The following is a 21171-nucleotide window of genomic DNA, read 5'->3' on the forward strand; positions in this document are numbered from 1 at the left end:
CCTACAATTCCTCAAGAACCATGAGGGAATATATGACATAAGAATGATTTGGGGGGCACCTGAGGGACTCAATGTTTGGGCATCTGCTTTTTGCTCAGATCATGATCCCAGAACCCCCAGATCAAGTCCTGGGAAGCCTGCTTCTCCCTCTGCCTATGTCTCTGCCTCTCTCTGTGTGTCTCTTATGAATAAATAAATAAAATCTTTTCTTTTTTTTTTTAAAGAATGAGTTGGAATTTTTTCTGGTGGCATTTCTGAAACAACATAGGTCTGACCTTAGGTGGCTACACCCTCTGCTTTTAGAAATAAATTTATATCTTGAAAAACAATTAATAGTGCATTCTTACCAAGTGAAATATTCCGTTTATACATACATCTAGTCTCACAAATTTTTTAGAGATTCAGAGAAAAAAATAACTACTTGTTCTATTTAGAACTAATTTATTCAACTTGTTTTTCATGCTTTCGATCCAACTTTCCACTGAAGCTATACTTCATCTGTTCCCCGTTTTTAAAAATTCTCAAACTTACTCCCTCAACTGACTCCTTTATCTTGCCTCTAAACATGCTGAAACCATTTCTATTAAAAAAAAAAAAGAAAGAAAAAAAAAAAAAGGAAATCTCCTTTGCATTACAACTCTTCCACTGCCTCTCTTTTGGTTTTCAGCTAAGCTCCTCCAAATAGTGTGTCTCCAATTCTCACTTCTCATGTAGGCGCTAACCCATGGTAATTATTCTGTGCCACCATTATTCAAATGGATTGACTCCTGCTAACATCACCAGGTACTGCCAACTTCGAAATCCCATAGATTATTTTCAGTTCTTCTCTTACTGAACTTCCTTATAGTATTTGATTAATGTTGATTAATCATTATGCTGAATAATTATGTCTTCTCGAAACTATTCAAATAACTCTTTTTTCTTTTCAGAATCCCTTATTGAACTCTCCCCCCTTGTTTTTTCATACACATTGGCATTCATCAGAGTTCATCCTTAGACTCCTTTTCTTATCATATATATTTTCCTGGGTGATTTGATCATTTTCTTAGAGGGGAGTTGTTCTTCACAGCTGCAACCTTAACACAGATCTCTCTTTTTATTGCATATTCCATTATCCTACTGTTTACTTTAGAGAACGTTCTGTGTATCCCAGTAGGACCTAAAACTTATTTTCAAAATTAAACTCATTTTAACCTCTGTAGTTTGTTCTTGCTTCTGTATCTTCCATCTCGGCAAATGGCACTGCCCTTGGAACTCAAAGCAAAATCCAGATGTCATCCTAGACCTCTTCCTCTCTACCACCACTCAACAACTGATAATTTAATAAAAATACCATATTCTATAACCTTAACATCTTTGTTTATATTAAAGCAAACGTAAGATGTGTCCTTTCACCTGTATGAATTGTTCATACTAATATTTCAGTATGAATCTTTATCTGATGACACTTTAGCAGAAAAAAACATGACATTATCATACCCAACAAATAATTCCTTAATATCCTCTAATATCTGATTGGTCCTTATTCATATTTCATTGAATGTCTTAAAGTTATCTTTTCACAGTTGATCTCACCATATCAAAATCCAAATAATATTGTGTTTTCTTATTCTATCTTTTGTAATTCTTTTCTTATAAAACAATACCTTCCTTCTTTTTAATATTTTTGTACTGTTGATTTGTTAGAGAAACTATGTCATTTATCCCAAGAAATGGCTCATATTCTCAATGTGACTGATGACTCTCACGCTGTTGTTTTACATCCTACCTCTATCCTTCTACTTCCTGTAAAATGGCTTGATGAAATAATTTTCAGTTTTTTTCTTTTTAGGTAATAATATTTAAAATGTGAAACTCTGTAAGCTTGATCTGTGAGTTCAGATGGTGTCAGTTTGATCACTCCACTATAAAGTTCCCCATTGTTTCACCCAAATGGTTTTAGCATACAATAACGAAAGCTACCTAAATATTTTTACTAAGGGTTGTGTAATGGTAATTCTCTAATTCTATCATTCATTCTGCATTTTTCAACTAGAATTCTTCCATAGGGAATAACTTTTCCTCATCACTTAATTTGGTTACCCTAAAATTGAATTCAGTGCAGGAAGAAAGATAAATATTTGATTACTTCCCTAAATTTGTGGAAAAAATGCAAAGCCAAAAGAACAAAAGAGTACACAGATAATGCCAAATTGTTTTCAAAGTGTTTCTGCCAATTTGTATCCACCAGAAGTTCTATGTAAATTCTCTACTCAACATTTTTCCCCACTGTTGTGAGTTATGAATGATCTCTCATTGTGGTTTTTAACTTTCATTTCTCTAAACTACTAATTAGGTTGGGCATCTTTCATTGGTTTTTCATATTTCCTTTCTGTGAATTATCTATTAAGACTTTTCTTCATCTTTTCTATTGGTTATTCTTCCTTTTCTTATAGATTGTGAATTATTTTTATGTTTTGAACACTGATTAATCATTTGTCTCTTGTATGTATTGAAAAATATCTTCCCATGTGTATTTCTCTTTTCGCTTCTGTTAGATTGACTTTGATAGTCAGAAGTCAGAAGTTTTGATGGATTAATACGTTTTACTAATCTTTTCATCCAAGATTTGCATTTTTTGTGTTTTGTTTCACCAAACCCTACCTTTATGTAGGGCAAAAAGATATTGTCCTATTATAGAGTATAGTTTTGATTTTTATTTTATATCTTTAACCTACCAAGATTAAACATTGTATGTGATGATTGGGTAACGGTCCACTTTTTATTATTGTTTTCCTGTATGACTAATAATTTGTCCTAGAGCACTTACTGGAAAGTTCACTATCTTCTCTCCTGTGTATACAATACCATTTGTGTCTTAAGTTAGGCTCTGTACATTTTATGTACAGTTTATTTCTAGGATCATTCTCTAGTTTTAGTGGTCTTTCCGTGAAATAATATAATCTTGCTCATTTGGTATATTTTAGTAATAGTTTTTGAAATAAAGGCAGTTCTTCTTCAGAAGCATCTACACCATGCGTGTCCTTTACTCCAAAATATAAATTTTAGAGTCAGCTTGTGAAATTCACACACACAAAAAAGCTGTAATTTTGATTGGACTTGCTTTTGAGTTATGATCAATGTACAATTAACTGGCATCTTTATGATATTCAGTCTTCCATTTATTTACTTATTTACACCTTCTAAAACTTCTTTTAATAATATTGTGTAAGTTTCCTAATTAGTGAGTTTTATCATTTTTTTTTCTCATGGATGCCAGGTCATTTCTGAACTTTTAAACAAAGTTGCTCTATTCTGATAATTCCACTGGATGATTTTTACCACATGAGTTTAACTTAAGCCATCCATCAGAATCAAACTTCAGATTTTTCACTCAAGTGATTTCACACCAATAAATAACTAAACAGTTGCACCGGGGGTGAGGGGGAATATCTTTGGAATATAGATTTCCATACTTAGTTCTATTCAGAACTAAAACAAAGACTTTAAAATCAAAGATTCACTTACCTTTTGACATACTATTCTATTCTGTATAGGAAGAGATATTATTTCTGTGATTGGAATCTTGTCTTGTGGAAAATAGAAACTGTGGAAAACAGAAATATTGACAGCTATGACTATTATGAAATACAACAGAAGAGAGAGCTCTGAGAACTTGATGTCTTGTCAGGTCAGACTCCATCCTGACCATGTGTTTAAGATTCAGAACCCTCCTGTCAGTATATGTGAATACCTTACAAGCGAATGGCACGTTGCAGGGCAGGGAGTGCACACTTACCTACCACAACTTAGTGAAATAGATTCAAGATGCATTAATGCAATCTGAGAGAGGAGAACATAGAGTGAGCCACTTGCAAAAGTCCACAGTAGAGAAACCATGATGAGTAAGAACAAGTCCTTAGAAATTGTAATTCACTGCTCACCTCTAGAACACTATTCTGAATTTTAAAGTTTTTGTAGCCTGAGTGGGATTGCACTACACAGAATCCTTGAGTTATGTCCTGCCCCATGTCTAGTGGCTTACATTTCCATATTTATGTATCCATATCATTTCCACAAAGATCTGAAGTCTGCCTATAGAGCTCCACCTATCCCTCAAGTAAACTGGTCAGGAGGAAATGCAAGGTTTTCTTCATGTTTCTCTTTGGAGAGTCTATGAAATATTCATACCCTTGACCAAGGAATGCCCCTAAATGCTAAAGCTTTGAGATATTATTATCAAATTTCCCTTGCAATCCCATTGTCTGTTTTATTAAAATGTTTAACATGCCAAACTTCTGAAGTTAGAATGTAAAGTTGTGCTTATCCTGTGCTTAAGTGGGTTCTTATGAAAGCGTCTGGTTCTCAAATTTAAAAGAAAAAGGAGTAAATGACTCAGTTCTTCTGCAAGAAGTATGTAATATATTGCCTATTTTAAGATTATTAATATTGTTATTTATATTAATATAAATATGGTAACTAATTAGTAGAATATCAGTTTAGTCTCTTCAACAGATATTTGCTGAATTTGCCAGAGAAGGAATACTTTGGATGAAAAAGGATTCTGGTAGCTGCCAGCTCCTTGATATTCAAAGTGTGGTCCTGGACCAGTAGCACCAGCAGTAAAGCATCTCAGGCTCTAACCCAACCAGTGAATCAGAATTGGCTTTTAATATGATCTGCAAAATTTTATTATGCATATTAAAATTTGAAAAGCATACTGTAGACCTGTGTTGTCCAGTGGAGTAGCCACTAGACACATGTGGCTGTTAAGCACTTTAAATGTGATTAACTCTGAATTAAGATATGCTAAAAGTATAAAACAAATACCTGATTTTGAAGATTTATCATAAAAATATTAACTATGTTATTAACAAACTTGCATTAATGACACGCTAAAATGATATGTTGGATATATGGTTAAATGATATGATTAAATGAAATATAGTATTATATTTACATATATTATAATATATTGTAAAATTATTTTGAAATATATTATTAAAATTATTTTCATTTTTTAAAAACTTTTCTTTAGTGTGGCTGCTAGAAAATTTACAATGACATATGTGGCTCGTGTTTATGGCTCAATTAGATAGATAGATAGATAGATAGATAGATAGATAGATGATAGATCTGTTCTATTTGTCCTCAAAAGTTCAATCCCATCCTGATCTTTAGAACCAATATTAATCTTAGATAGGCATGATGTAAGAAACTGTAGACCAGGGATCACCAGTTAGTTATGTCTGGCTGCAGACATGTTTTGTTTGACCTACACTATGTATTTAAAAAATTATGTCAGTGCTTTAGAAACAGGAAATGTCGCATAAAATATATTGGATTTGCAGATTCTCTTTAAAACTAATAAAATCTTCCCACACTGAGCCTGCATTCTCTCATTGCAACCGTGATTTGGAATTAAATAAAACTGCCTCCTGAGATGGGGTATGTTCTCACCAGATTAACATAGATATAGCCTTGACCGTTCACACATAAAGGCATCTGCACCGTTCCCCTCAGGTCACTCATTTAGAGTATCTCCTGCGTTCTCCCAAGCATTTGAATTTCTGACTACTAGCCTAAATTACTATCTCAGATGTTAGAAGTTATATTTACCATTAGCCCAGTCAGGCTCTCTGTTGTTCTACCACTGGGTGAGTTTAATTTCAGCCCTGGGGCTCTCTCAGGTGGCTCCATACTACTGAGTCAAAGTCTGAGATAATTATGATGCTGATAAAAATCAGCTGAGCATCTATGTGTACAAGGCACTGAGCTAAATAATTTATATTCATTATTTCACTTACTCTTTACAACTGCCTTATGGCTTACGGATTTTTTTTCGCATTCTTAAATCAAAGAATGTGCATCATAGAGACGTTAGTTCGCTTAACCCAGAGCTATCCACAGATACATCTGCATTCACAACTAGAAACCTAGGACCAAAGAGAGATCTGTGGAACCCTCAATACTATGATTTTTAAAAATCAATACATGACTTTACTCTAGGACTTTGTTATGAAAAGCTATCATTTTCCCCTTCGGTCTCAAATCCGTATCTAGTCATTGTCAGGTTGTGTATTTCTTTCGCAGATGTGTATCTGACTTAACAAGACCTAATTTAGGATTGTTTTTCAGAACTTGAAGCAATCCTGCTATCCACAGTTAAGACGGGAATTTCAGCCACCCTGTATCCACCCTTGCCACTTCCTCCTCTCGTGGAGCTTGGCAGAAAACAGCCCTTTGTACTTAACCAGGCTTTTATTTTCAGTCACCATGAGTAAGAATTACAGTGTCCCACAGCTTTGTGTGTGGAAGAGCTCTGGACAGAACTCTAAAAGTGGCCTTTCATTGTGGTTTCGGCCTAAAAGTCTTTAGGGAAAAATTGGCCCTGATTTGTTGAACCTCAGTTATGTCCCAGGATACTTTTAGAAGCTATTCATATCCTCTGAACTGTGGTTCACATAATTTTTGTAATATTTATTTGGGATTCTTATACAAATAAATTTAATTTTCCAGTACTTAACTCATTTCAGTTTCTCTTTATCCCAAGCTAAACATTAAGTACTATCTCTCATGGAAAACTCAAGGATGGAGAGGAGAGGTCCCCAAAGCTATATTCAGATGCACCTCCTCCTCCCTGTCTATATAAAACAAGTATACTAGAACTAATAGTACCTACTGAATTCTTACTGAAATATCTGCTTGTACTATTCTATGGTAGAATTTTATTCAGCCCTGTTTAGCTGATTGCTTAAAAAAAAATCAAGGGTGCCTGGGTGGCTCAGTCAGTTAAGCATCCGCCTTCAGCTCAGGTCATGACCCCAGGGTCCTGGGATCAAGCCCCACACTGGGCTCCCTGCTTAATGGGAAGCCTGCTTCTCCCTCTCCCTCTGCCTGCTGCTCCCCCTGCTTATGCTCTCTTTCTCTGTCAAATAAATAAATAAAAATATTTTTAAAAAATCGGAATACCATAACAATCATCTGGTAGTCTCTTTAATTGTCTAGAATGTGCTTCCCTGAAGATCATGCTCTGGGTAAACCTTAAGTGAATAATTAGAGATCTGAGACAACCTCTAGTTTATTGACAACAATTACTGTGATTATGCCAGGCTTATTCTTTTTTTTAATATTTTATTTATTCATGAGAGACAGAGAGAGAGATACAGAGAGAAAGAGAGAGGCAGAGACACAGGGAGATGGAGAAGCAGGCTCCAGGCGGAGAGCCAGATGCAGGACTTGATCCCAGGACTCCAGGATCACACCCTGGGCCAAAGGCAGGCGCTAAACTGCTGAGCCACCCAGGGATCCCAAGCCTATTCTTTACGTGAGATTTTTTTTTTGTGACATTTAAAAATTTTGGTAAAGTATATGTAACATAAAATGTAGCATTGTAACCATTTTAAGTGTACTGTCCAGTGGCACTAAATACATTTAAATTGTCGTACAACACTTCCAGCTTATTATGAAGTTATCTTAATTTTGGAAAAGTTCAAATAACAGTACAATAAAAACCAGCATAGTCACCACCTAGACTAAACAGTTATTCACATTTTTCAAATTTGCTTCAACTTTCTTTAGTATGTTGCTGTGTATATACCATTTTAAAATAGCTTGCACATTTCACCCCCAAACATTTCCCATGCATCTCTCAAGAATAAGAACATCCTCCTATATAACATCACTATTATCATACATCAGAAAATTAGTAATTATTTCCTACTGTCATCTAATATATCCAGCTCATATTCACATTGTCTTGTTTCAAAATGTGTTTTATAACTGGTTTTGTGAAGCATCATCCAGTCAGTGTTCAGAAATTACATTGCTTATGTCTCTTTTTTTATATATAAATATATTTTTTATTGGTGTTCAATTTTCCAACTTACAGAATAACACCCAGTGCTCATTCCGTCAAGTGCCCCCCTCAGTGCCCGTCACCCATTCACCCCCACCCCCCGCCCTCCTCCCCTTCCACCACCCCTAGTTCGTTTCCCAGAGTTAGGAGTCTTTACGTTCTGTCTCCCTTTCTGATATTTCCTACCCATTTCTTCTCCCTTCCCTTCTATTCCCTTTCACTATTATTTATATTCCCCAAATGAATGAGAACATATAATGTTTGTCCTTCTCCGATTGACTTACTTACGTCTCTTGACTGTCTTTTACTCTAGATATCACCTTCCCCTGTATACCCCAACAAGGTTTTTCTCTTGGTCATGATACTGACTTTTTAATGAGATAAGGCCAGTTGCTTTTTACATTGTCCTGAGTTCTGGATTTGTTCAGATGTTTCCTTGTAGTATCTTTTGTTTCTCTCATCCCTGTATTTTCTTTAAAATGGGAGATAAGTCAAAAGGCTTGATTGTATTAAGTGTAAATATTTTTTCACTAAAAATTCTCTATTGGTGAGTAACTTCATATTGCATCATATCAGGAAGCCCCTAATGTCAAGTTGTCCCATTATTAATAATGCTCAGTTTGACCCCAGTTAAAGAATTGCTAAATATCTCCTCCAAAAAGATTTTCATTTGTTGGCAACGTTTTTTTAGTAGCTGAACTAGTATGAACTAACATTTATGTGTTTATACAAACTTACTTGTTTGTATAAAATTTACATTTGTAATAGACAAATAGTTTAATAGACAAAGACTATTAGCAAATTTACCTTCGTATCCAGAATTTTTTCATTTAATTTTCTAAATTAGAAGAAAAGATGGGGGATCCCTGGGTGGCGCAGCGGTTTGGTGCCTGCCTTTGGCCCAGGGCGCGATCCTGGAGACCCGGGATCAAATCCCATGTTGGGCTCCCAGTGCATGGAGCCTGCTTCTCCCTCTGCCTGTGTCTCTGCCCCTCTCTCTCTCTCTCTCTCTCTGTGTGTGTGTGTGACTATCATAAATAAATAAAAATTTTTAAAAAAAGAAGAAAAGATGGCATTTGTCATAACAGAATTCAAATAGTGTTATAGTGTGGAGCTATCAGGGATCATAGACAACCTCCAGTGTGCAAATAAACTGCACCAATATTGTACTTATGTATTGTTCAGAACTCAGACCTGGTTTCCTAGAGAATCTGGAGAATCAGGCCATTCCACAAAATGCCAGACCCATTATTTTCATTGAAAAAGTAATTTTGTCGTATGTAACCAAAAGAAATGGGGTCATCAAAGAAATATCTCCACCCTCCTGAACCTTCCTTGTGTCAGCTATATAATAACCATCTCCTGTGGATTAATAAAACAAATGGGGGCTCCCCATGATCACCTTCATTCGGATGCCTTATCTGTAGCCATCACGGAATTTAAAAAGTAAATTAACATGATACCTTGGAGAACACATCTTGCTCTCACAAGTAGTAGGCAAAATCGGTTTCTATTCTTGGAATACATATAAGTCAATACATTCCAGGTAGAATCTGCTTAAAAGTCCAACACTTATGACTTGGGGAATACTAGAAATTTACTGATGACTGGAAATATAGATATACAAGGATTCTTGAGTGTAAATCTCACAGATGAAAAGATTCATGGCTTGCTTAGCACAAAAGAGTAGATGTAACAGAAATGGGACTAGATCCTAGGTCTCCTAATCCCTAGCCCAGATTCTTTTAACATTCCAGCATGCTGTGTATTTATCTATCTGTACATATGACTCAAGAATCTGTATTTTGCTTTACTTCATTGTATTTTAGAAACAGTGCTAGCTTACTTCGTGATAAGCAAAAACTAGTCCACTTGCTCTAATTAATTATTACAGTCCCACATCAATCTATGCCATTTTCCCTTGTCTATGGCTGAGTTAACATGCAAAAAACTGGAGAGTGAAATCACATGGACTAAATCCAAATCTATCTACAGTACTTCCTATGGGGGAATTCTGAAGCCATTCTGGAATTGAACTTAACAGAGAGATTTATTGCTCTCTTTCCACCCTGATTCCCACTTACTGCAGAAATTTTACTCTCCATGTTAGAAAAATCATCTCAAACTTCAAAAGTTGAGATTAGCAGTCAGTAAGACAGAATTGTGCTTAAACATTTTTTTAAGATTCAGAACAATCAAAACCTTCCATTAAATGAAAAATGCAGATCCACGTCTCTGTCTTGTTTCATGTGTCTAACTACTTCACTTCATGCTTTAATTCCAAAGAACCATTCACTGTTTCCTAGATATATCCTGATCTTTCAGGACCCTCTACCAGAAGTACCCATACCCACATTCTCCACCCACTGAATCCTTTCTTGAAGACAAAATTCAAGTGTGACCTTCTTTTCCAAACTCTTCTATTGCCTGTACTGAGTTCACCAATATGATTCCATATCATTGTGTCTACCTCTTTTCCTTTATATCAGTTACAACATGATTTTGCCATGTTTACCGCGAGCTCTTCAGCATGGAAACAACCATAGTGTTGAAGGTTTCCTGTGTGAAATATCTGTACCTCCTCCCCTCTCATGGCTGTAACTGCCCAGTAACTGACACAATAATCCCTATGGGGAGCCATTCAACAGATAGTGACTAAACACCTTCCACACACCAAGTTCTAGGACCAGGGATACGACTACCAGAAAAAAGTAAACATTTTCTCATAGAGTTTATAGTCAGTAGAAAGAGATAGAAAATAAACCAATGACAAATATATCTATCCATGTATATGTATGTATACATACACATATATGTTATATGGATTTATGTTAAGTAGTTAAGTAGAAAGTTCAGCATCTATACATCTATATGAAATGTCAGAGCAAGATAAGTGCTGTGGAGGGAAACAAAGCAGGGAAGGGGATGTCTGGTTGCCATTTGAAATTAAGATGGTCATGGAAGACTTCACTGGGAAGCTGGCACAGGCACAGAGACCTAAGGAAGTGAGCCCCAGGGGGAGCAGGCAGGGGGACAGTGTAGGCAGAAGACATAGGCCCTGAGGCAGTCTGTGAGGAGCAGCAGGAGGCCCCTGGTCAAGCAGGCTAGGAGATGAGTCAGAGAGAGAACAGGAGACCATCACATAGGTAAGGCCTTACCAGGTGTAAGGACACCATTTTTACTCCAAGTAAAATAGGAAGCCACCAGAGCGTTTTTAGCAGTGGCACAATGTGATGCACATTAAATTTTTACACACTATTGCTATCTGCAGAATTGACAGAGCAAAGATAGAGGTAGAGGAAAACCAGAGCCTGCTGGAGTCAAAGTCAGCTTTGTCAGTGGTGGTCCAACAATTCCAAGCACTGTTTTCTGAGACAGTTGGTTCAAGCTGTGGTTCTTAAACTTTACCATGCCCCTGAATCACCGGGAGTGCTTGTTTAAACCAGATTTCTGGGCCTTGTTCCCAGCAGCCCTATCTCGCTAACCTGCTACCTTGTGAAGGCAATGTATCAAAGAGAAAATGCTCCAAGTAGCTCTGTGCTGACTTTTCAATGCCTGGACCCTACCCCTGGGAACACATGGCTCAGAGAAGTCACTTTGTCACCCTTCAATTCATACCTCTCCTATAGAAGTCCTCTTCTTGGGAAATGTGGGGCAATATGTTATGTGTATGTAGTTGTACCTCTGTTGCTAAGCTAAGGCCTGGCATCTATTTATTTATTTAATAAATAAAAATATGTTACTTGAATGTTTGGATGAAATGAGTAATTTTTACTAAGGAAATCTTTCACCCAATTTTGAATAATTTCAGTATATATGCTGCCAAAGCCAGCACTCAATGTTGAAAAATCTCAGATATCAAGGTTTTACTTAAAATATTTACTTATGGGGTGCCTGGGTGGTTTAGTCGGTTAAGCGTCTGACACTTGATTTCAGTTCAGGTCATGATCTCAGGATACTGGGATCGATCCCTGCATAGGGCTCTGAGAAGGGAGCCTGCTTAAAATTTTCTCTCTCTCTCTCTCCTTCTGCCCCTCTCCCTTCTCATGTGTGCTCTCTAAATAAATAAATAAATAAATAAATAAATAAATAAATAATCTTTATAAAAAAATAAAAAATTAAAATATTTACTTGTAAAACACCTTAACATTGTGGAAAACAATCCAAATAAAGAGAAAAGTTAGTTGTATATTGATTGCTTTTGCTTTGGGGTTAATTTTTACTTTTTAATAACTCCGGTATCTGGCACAATAGTTTTGAAACTGAACTGGCCATTAATACTATAGCAATTCTGTCAAGAGATTATTGTATTTATACTATTTTATTATATTGTATTTTAAGTCTGGATATTTGCCATCAATTGACAAAATTTGCTTTGGTGGTAAGACAGAGTTTTCACTAGATTTGAAACTGTCAGATAACAGGAGAACATTTTCATAAGTATTTTCCAAGTCAAATTCCATCTCACAGCATGAAGTGAAAGAGAATAATTAAAATTTTGGTATAAGCTTACTTTCATTGTTTTCATAAGTATCCAAAAATATAGCGTGCGATATGTACAGAGTCTCTGAATTTCCATCTGGCATTAGTATAGAAACAGTTTTCTTTGTATTATTGAATTCCCACTTGGTTCTAGTTTGTTACATAAAAGGAATGCATGGGAGAATGTGAGACACCAGGGCTTATTGCTTGAACTTTAAAACTTCAACTGCCAAACTACTTATAAAATTAAATTCATTTCATCTCCAATTTTACGAAATTGAATGAAACAATGTGAAACCAGTTTCTTCAAACAATATAGGATTTCATTTTCAAATATTACAAAATGTCACATAAATTTCAAACCAGGACATTTTGAAAAATCAAACTGACCTTAAAGATTTTGTTGAAAAGAGAAAATCTGTGTATTCTTTTACATTTTCCCTGTCCCTACTTTTAGAAGTAAAAATGGGTCATTTTAAAAGGACTAAATAATTTAGTTCAATTTAATGATATCTCAGTTTATATCCATGGACTAACTTGAAAAGGATGAAACAGAAACCCTGATTCAGTTTTGCCTGATCCTTGACTATTTCTATGGGAAGATCCAGGAACATATGGAGATTTCACACCCAGTCCTAAGCATGTTCAACTGAAGTAGTCAAACCCAGCTGAGTATTTCTCAATAGTAGTCAAACCTAACTGAGTTTTCCTGAGTATTTGACTTCAGAAACAATTAATATAATTCTTTGCCTGCCTTTCCCACATTAGCAGAATTAGATGTTATTTAGTTATAGGAAAGGAAAGGAAATATAAGGAAAGCAATAAACAAGTCCAACACGAAAAGGCAAGTCACTGGGAATGCCGCTATACCATACCGTCTTATTAGTTCCCATAATCTTATTCATTATCTTCCACCTAACTGGGAAGTCTGTAGTGTCAAACCTTTGGGATTTTCCTGTTTAAACGATAGAGGAGGGCAGCCCGGGTGGCTCAGCGGTTTAGCGCCGCCTTCAGCTCAGGGCCTGATCCTGGAGACCCCGGGTGGAGCCTGCTTCTCCCTCTGCTTGTGTCTCTGCCTCTCTTTTTCTCTCTGTGCCTCTCATTAATAAATGAATGAAATCTTTTTAAAAAATAAATAAACAAACGATAGAGGATTCTGGGTCAGAATCTTTCTGGGTCCAGAAAAGACCTCAGTCTTTTGACTATGATGCACTATCAAGACAGTGCAGAGAAATGAACATGGAAAGGAAAGGAAGGGAAAGGAAATGAAACAAAATGAAAGGAAGGGAAAAAGAAAAGAAGGGAGAAGGAGAGGACGAAGGAAAGAAGCTGGGAGGAAGGAAGGAAAAGAAAGAAAAGGGAAGGAAGGTGGAAAGGGAGGAAGTAAGGAAAAAAGGCTTGAAGTTTATTCAGATACCACTGAGAAATCTTGAATCTTTTCTTTTTATGTGTGAATACATGAAATGAGTCCATTAAAGGAGAGCCTTTGCCTTGGTTCTTCAACTCATATTGATTAAAGCCCGTTTAAAGGCATTTGGTGTGCAAAAGCTTCTTATCTTGATGAAGTCCTAATAGTTTATTTTTGCTTTTGTTTCTCTTGCCTTCATGGATGTATCTTGCAAGAAGTTACTGTGGCCAAGTTCAAAAAGGGTGTGGCCTGTGTTCTCCTCTAGGATTTTGATGGAATCTTGTCTCACATTTAGATCTTTCATCCATTTTGAGTTTATCTTTGTCTGGTGCAAGAAAGTGGTCTAGTTTCATTCTTCTGCATGTGGATGTCCAATTTTCCCAGCACCATTTATTGAAGAGACTATCTTTTTTCCAGTGGAGAGTCTTTTCTCCTTTGTCAAATATTAGTTGACCATACAGTTCAGGGTCCACTTCTGGGTTCTCTATTCTGTTCCACTGATCTATGTGTGTGTTTTTGTGCCAGTACCACACTGTCTTGATGACCACAGCTTTGTAGTACAACCTGAAATCTGGCATTGTGATGCCCCCAGATATGGTTTTCTTTTTTAATATTCCCCTGGCTATTCGGGGTCTTTTCTGATTCCACACAAATCTTAAAATAATTTGTTCCAACTCTCTGAAGAAAGCCCATGGTATTTTGATAGGGATTGCATTAAATGTGTAAATTGCCCTGGGTAACATTGACATTTTCACAATATTAATTCTTCCAATCCATGAGCATGGAATATTTCTCCATCTCTTTGCAACTTCCTCAATTTCTTTCAGAAGTGTTCTATAGTTTTGAGGGTATAGATCCTTTACCTCTTTGGTTAGGTTTATTCTGAGGTATCTTATGCTTTTGGGTGCAATTGTAAATGGGATTGACTCCTTAATTTCTCTTTCTTCAGTCTCATTGTTAGTGTATAGAAATGCCACTGACTTCTGGGCATTGACTTTGTATCCTGCCACACTGCCAAACTGCTGTATGAGTTCTAGCGATCTTGGGGTGGAGTCTTTTGGGTTTTCTATGTAGAGTATCATGTCATCGGTGAAGAGGGAGAGTTTGACTTCTTCTTTGCCAATTTGAATGCATTTTATTTCTTTTTGTTGTCTGATTGCTGAGGCTAGGACTTCCAGTACTATGTTGAATAGCAGTGGTGGGAGTGGACATCCCTGTCTTGTTCCTGATCTTAGGGGAAAGGCTCCCAGTGCTTCCCCATTGAGAATGATATTTGCTGTGGGCTTTTCGTGGATGGCTTTTAAGATGTTAAGGAATGTTCCCTCTATCCCTACACTCTAAAGAGTTTTGATCAGGAATGGATGCTGTATTTTGTCAAATGCTTTATCTGCATCTTATGAGAGGATCATAGGGTTCTTGGTTTTTCTCTTGCTGATATGATGAATCACATTGATTGTTTTACGAGTGTTGAACCAGCCTTGCATCCCAGGGATAAATCCTACTTGGTCATGATGAATAATCTTCTTAATGTATTGTTGGATCCTATTGGCTAGTATCTTGTTGAGAATTTTTGCATCCATGTTCATCAGAGATATTGGTCTGTAATTCTCCTTTTTGGTGGGGTCTTTGTCTGGTTTTGGAATTAAGGTGATGTTGGCCTCATAGAACGACTTTGGAAGTATTCCAACTCTTTCTATCTTTCTAAACAGCTTTAGTAGAATAGGTATGGTTTCTTCTTTAAACGTTTGATAGAATTCCCCAGGGAAGCCATCTGGCCCTGGACTTTTGTGTCTTAGGAGGTTGTTGATGACTGCACAGCAAAGATACAGTCAACAAAACTAAAAGACAGTCTACAGAATGGGAGAAGATATTTGCAAATGACATATCAGATAAAGGGCTAGTATCCAAGATCTATAAAGAACTTATTAAACTCAACAGCAAAGAAACAATCCAATCATGAAATGGGCAAAAGACATGAAGAGAAATCTCACAGAGGAAGACATACACATGGCCAACATGCACATGAGAAAATGCTCCACATCACTGGCCATCAGGGAAATACAAATCAAAACCACAATGAGATACCACCTCACACCAGTGAGAATGGGGAAAATTAACAAGGCAAGAAACCACAAATGTTGGAGAGGATGTGGAGAAAGGGGAACCCTCTTCCACTGTTGGTGGGAATGTGAACTGGTGCAGCCACTCTGGAAAACTGTGTGGAGGTTCCTCAAAGAGTTAAAAATAGACCTGCCCTGTGACCCAGCAATTGCACTGTTGGGGATTTACCCCAAAGATACAGATGCAATGAAACACCGGGACACCTGCACCCCGATGTTTCTAGCAGCAATGTCCACAATAGCCAAACTGTGGAAGGAGCCTCGGTGTCCATCGAAAGATGAATGGATAAAGAAGATGTGGTTTATGTATACAATGGAATATTACTCAGCCATTAGAAACGACAAATACCCACCATTTGCTTTGATGTGGATGGAACTGGAGGGTATTATGCTGAGTGAAATAAGTCAATCGGAGAAGGACAAACATTATATGGTCTCATTCATTTGGGGAATATAAAAAATAGTGAAAGGGAATAAAGGGGAAAGGAGAAAAAATGAGTGGGAAATATCAGAGATATTAGAGGAAATATCAGAGGGAAATTATAATTTCCCAGAGACTCCTGACTCTGGGAAACGAACTAGGGGTGGTGGAAGGGGAGGAGGGCAGGGGGTGGAGGTGTCTGGGTGACGGGCACTGAGGGGAGCACTTGACGGGATGAGCACTGGGTGTTATTCTGTATGTTGGCAAGTTGAACACCAATAAAATATAAATTTATAAACAAAAAAAGTTTGAATATTTTTCCTAAGGTAGGAGAAGTAGCAGGACATGGCAACTCAGAGCCCTTTCTTTCTCTGTAGCCAGTATGGAAAGAAGATCTGCCCCAACCATCTGCACATCTACAGTAAATTTATGGCAGAGGATAGCTCCTGATTTTTAGTAATATTTTTTAAACCGATTTAGGAAATCTCTAGTTAGGACTGCAATATATTATCAGTCTTTGATGAAAAAATGGCTGTTTTGCTAACCACAGAAGAGATTATTTCAAAAGAGCATCACTTTGTAAATGCAGACTGTTTGAAGTTATTTTTAAAGAAGATGATAAGGATTCCTGGGTGGCTCAGGGATTTAACACCTGCCTTTGGCCCAGAGCGTGATCCTGGAATCCTGGAATCCTGGGATCAAGTCCCACATCGGGCTCCCTGCATGGAGCCTGCTTCTCTCTCTGCCTGTGTCTCTGCCTCTCACTCTGTTTTTCATGAATAAATAAATAAAGTCTTTTTTTTAAAAGAAAATGATAAACTACTTTTTACCTCCAATTCGATTTTATTACTGTTCAAATCAGAGAATACATTATTTTTATAGAATGGAATATGTAAGACATTACGGCAGTGGTTTGTTGACATATGTATGTATACATATGTATATATGCACACACATAAATATGCCATGTATGTATACATATTATAAATATGTGTCAATGAATATTATGCTGCAAAGAAAGTAAGATTATTTAAATATTTTAGTATAATTTCTCATAGAGCATTACAGTATAACCAGGTCATTATAATTTACTAGACTCTTAGAAATCCTCAAAGATGAGCCTTTTAAATGAATTACATGGCAAAGACAAAGTGGGAGAACCTAAATCTTTGGGGAGATGACATTGGAAGGTTTCCTATCTTTTGGGGGATAAACTATGGAATGTTGCAAACATCTTCTGTCTTGATGACTCTTGCCACACTGGGACATCCTGACCTTAGAAATCATGTCATGTCTTGTCTGCGGATGGGCTAGGGGTAAGAAGTCCTCAATGTTGTCCATACTTGTATTATTAGTCTGCATAGTCCAAGCAGAGATTTTTTTTTCCTACTGGCCCAAAAAAGTGCCTAAAATTCCAGAGAACTTGGAGAATGGAAAAGGGAGAAAGCTAACTCTACTTATTATCCAGAAGGCGAAATTTCTAGTTCCATCAGTTATATAGAAAAAAATTGAAATCAAATGTAAAGAACTTTATCATGAGAAATTTTTATTAGAAATCATTCTGAGATATTACTTTTGTCTGGATTTTTTTCTTTCTAGTATTCCTTTATTTGTGGTGGTATGTAATTACTGATATTAAATTGATATCTACATAGAAACAAATATAGATATATTAATATGTAGAAATATATACTAATATTGATATATAGACATATGTTGGAATAGATATTGAGATACATAGAATTAATATTAATATTAGCAATATTAAAATTGATATCAATATAGAAACAAATATAGATAAATATGTAGATCCTAATACAGCTTTTTTCAAAATTTTGATCCTGGTCTTACGCAAAATTTTTTCAATAGCTCTAAGAAAATCTTTGTTAGAATAATTATTTCAATTGCTGTAAGGAAGTCTCTCAAACATATTATCAGGGGGCTATCAGTCATTTCACAATGAAATCCATTAAATAATTTTAATTACCCATAACAGACAATAATGTAACACATAATCATTGGTCTCAAGAAACTTGATATTATTTCCTTCATTTATATAGAGATTCGTAGAAAATAAAATTAAATTTAAATTTGTACCTGATCAGGAGCATGGAGAAGCATTCTCTGAACTTCCCAAAGACATATACACTTAGGAGAAAATCTATCACTGTTTATTTGATTATACACTTCATGAAGGTATGTTATTTAAAACGTTATCTTAAAATAATTCTCATAATTTACCTGTATGCTTTAGATTATATTTGGAGCAAAAACTGTGAAATGCAATTACTTAATTATCTATGAAAGTAAAGGAACAAAGAATAGTTTCCTAGTTTTGAATATATTGTTTTTGGAAACGTTGCAATTATTACTCTCTGCCAACCATGATGCTAAGTGTTACCTGGCTTAATGCTAGGATATGACTGGAGGAATGAATATTTTTGGCCTGAGGAGCTCTGGCTCCAAACATTGCTTCTGAAGAAATGGTTCAGAGTCAAGCTGGGAACAGTTTCAGCTTTTTCAAGAGTCTTGGAGTGCATATTCACAAGTCAATGAGTGAGGTTTGCTGGAACAAAGACATAAAGACACCTGCCTCTTTCCACCTCATGGCATCCCACCCCAAGGCCCCAGTTAGATTGGCAGGTGAGTGCCTTTTGCTTGGGTACTATGAGAAAGGCTTCTTAAGAAGTTCTAAATTGGGTAATTTCATCTTTCTCTTTCATACCCTGGCAAAGAAAATGCTGTTTCCCCCCCACATTTTCCTTGAAGGATTTTTCTTTGCAGTTTGATCTTCCTCAACTGGTATGATAAGATCTGGAGGGACCAATATTAGAGATTGAACCCAGATAAAGAGGATGAGGGGCCCATCAGCATGTTTGCTTTAGGCTTTAGGTCAGCCTGCTTCCAGGAAAGCATCCCTTGGTGGTGTCCCACAGCATGGCCTAACTCTTGAGACAACACATTGGGATGCGTGACAAAAGCCTAACAATAGGGATGCCCGGTAGGTCAGAGGTTGAGTGTCTGCCTTTGGCTCAGGTCGTGATCCCGGGGTTCTGGTATCTAGTCCTGCATCGGGCTCCTTGTGGGAGGCCTGCTTCTCCCTCTGCCTATGTCTCTGCCTCTCTCTCTCTCTCTCTCTCTCTCATGAATGAATAACAAAATCTTTAAAAAAAAAAAAAGGCCTAATAATTAAAAAGCATGCGTGTATACATCTTAGTGAGAAGAACTTGAACCTTCTGGTCTGCGGTGAAACTGATACTAATCCCCAGGGAACCTTGTGATATGTGCCATAAGAAGCAAGCAATGAATAGCCTAAGCCTTTGTCACAGGTAATAAAAAGCACGTGTTAAAAATACGAGAAAAAATATTTTACTTTGGGAGATGAATAAGAAGTGTTTTGCAAGAGGATAAGCTTTTGTTTGAATACCTTGCTTTATGATATTTAAAGTATGTGTGAGCTCATGAGATTTTGCATGAAAAAAGTTCGTAATAAAAACACAATCCAATTGTTTAAGTCAAAACAAGACCATTTTTAAAAGACACACTATTCCCACTCCCTATCCTTTTTATATTAAGGTCCCTATTTCTGGAGATTGGGAAAAACTGGAAAAGCTTAATTTAACTAACAGTCTTACTTTTGTTGCAATGCAAACCTATTTATTACTTGACTGCCAATTTTCAGTATTTCAACCATTTGATCATTTTAACCCATCAAGTTAATGGTCAATATATTTGAATCTAGCCCATTCAGTGAAAAAACTAGGAATAAAAGAAAATAGCTATTAGACCAAACTTACCAGGAAGCTTGCCCATAACTGTGGACTGCCAACTAATTCCTGCTCCTGAACTGAGACTGCTGGGCCGATTTCCATTGCTCCTTCTAATCATTTAAATAATCTTAACCAGAAAATATATATGTTTTGAAGAGACCAGAATTCTAAAGACTTGGATGTGCACAGCAGTGAGATCTCAAAGAAATCTCCTGACAGTGTTTTCACTCTGTATCTCCCTCACCTAGATTGGTGCCAAAAAAGCATCAAGTCGGCTTAGAGAAAACTGCTAGGAAGCTGAAGGGACTCTGCATCCCAGCACCTTGCTGCAATGCAAGAATGGTTCTGTTAGTTCCCCTTGGCTTTCAGTGCACTTTCTCTATGGCAAAACACTCATCCCTGCGATTTTCATTATTTCTGTGTATGTATTTTCATCCCAAGATTAGCAGGCAAAAGCAAAGTGTTTTCAGATTTTGCTCCAGAAGCCTGGAGTGTCTTGTTCATGGGTGTTTGAATTTCTCAAGTCACAAACTCTTCTGTTCTCTCAACGGTCCATGATAGCCACGAAGTCAGCGTGTAATGAACTGTGGTGTTGCAGTTGAGACACTTTACGCCTGTATCCGATGACAGCTTGACTGCAAGTCATGGACAAATCCTGCGGGCTACATTTATCAAAGCTCTGTAAATTGCTGCAAAACACAAAGTCAATAATGCTTAATTTATTTTGCTCATAGGATGTCCCATAGAGTTTAAGCTTTACAAACATTTTTTTCTGAGTGCAGGTTTTGTTCTCCCCCACTTCTTGTTTAATATTTTGAGAATATGGATTTAATATGACATTCCTACCTGCTTAAGTAACAAGGCTTGGAAAAAATTAGTGAAGTGATCCAAGATAGAGTTGCTTTCATGCCAGAATCTTATTCTTGCATACTCTGCTTTGGTGATGCACCTGCCCCTACCCATTAGAGTCACCAGAGAGAAAGCATTTCCTTAAGTACTGCTTCTCATTACATCTCCAGGTCAAAATGTCCTTTGGAAGTTAGTGTGCAAGCCAAATTGCCTTGTTGGTATTAGTGTACCATGCCTCGGGTAATGCTGCTAAGGTTAATTGTCAGTAGATGTATTTACAACAG

At 36.7% G+C, this 21171-nt stretch overlaps 1 protein-coding gene across 17 annotated transcripts in view; it reads left to right on the top strand.

The window, feature by feature from the left end:
- CFAP299 (cilia and flagella associated protein 299) overlaps nucleotides 1–21171 on the top strand; it is a 625333-nt gene that overhangs the window by 501992 nt on the left and 102170 nt on the right. The window contains exon 8 of one of the 17 annotated variants that reach the window (XR_013371133.1): nucleotides 6118–6517. The exons of the other annotated variants lie outside the window; for them this stretch is intronic. The gene's annotated coding sequence lies outside the window, so the exon portion shown is untranslated. Of the gene's footprint in view, nucleotides 1–6117; nucleotides 6518–21171 lie in introns of those variants that run through there. 17 annotated transcript variants of the gene reach the window in all.

The sequence above is a fragment of the Canis aureus genome, chromosome 33 (assembly GCF_053574225.1).
Source record: "Canis aureus isolate CA01 chromosome 33, VMU_Caureus_v.1.0, whole genome shotgun sequence".
Taxonomy (NCBI): Eukaryota; Metazoa; Chordata; class Mammalia; order Carnivora; family Canidae; genus Canis; species Canis aureus.